The following is a 485-nucleotide window of genomic DNA, read 5'->3' as shown; positions in this document are numbered from 1 at the left end:
CCGATAGCTAGCAATCCAAAACAGTCCAGTGGCACCTTTAAGACCAGATTTTATTCAGGTGCAAGCTCTCCCTCCTCTGCGAGGACAGATCTGCACGTCCCCCCCCCCATAGCTAGCAATCCAAAACAGTCCAGTGGAGCCTGAGCGGTGGGTGTTGCCTTCTGACACACTTTCGGTGATGTCAGGGGGTGCGGCATATGCAAATGAGTTATGCTAATGAGCTCCTGCACCTCTTTTTTCTACGAAATGACCCCTGCTGGTAACTTACCGGTCTCGAATACAGTCTTTTTCAAGGACCCTGATGTACATACAGGACATGAAGCGCAAAAATTTCTCTTTGTGAGTATAAAACTCTTAAAATAGCAGCATATTTTCTAGGGCCCCATCGGAACTGAAATAAACAAAAATATTAATACATCAATAGAAATTCACTCGTCCTTATTTATGTTTGAACATAGTGTAAAACCTGCACTTGGACGTATTGT

This window comes from Gekko japonicus, unplaced genomic scaffold (genome assembly GCF_001447785.1).
Source record: "Gekko japonicus isolate JY-2015 unplaced genomic scaffold, Gekko_japonicus_V1.1 scaffold3329, whole genome shotgun sequence".
Lineage (NCBI taxonomy): Eukaryota > Metazoa > Chordata > Lepidosauria > Squamata > Gekkonidae > Gekko > Gekko japonicus.
This window is presented reverse-complemented; position numbering follows the sequence as displayed.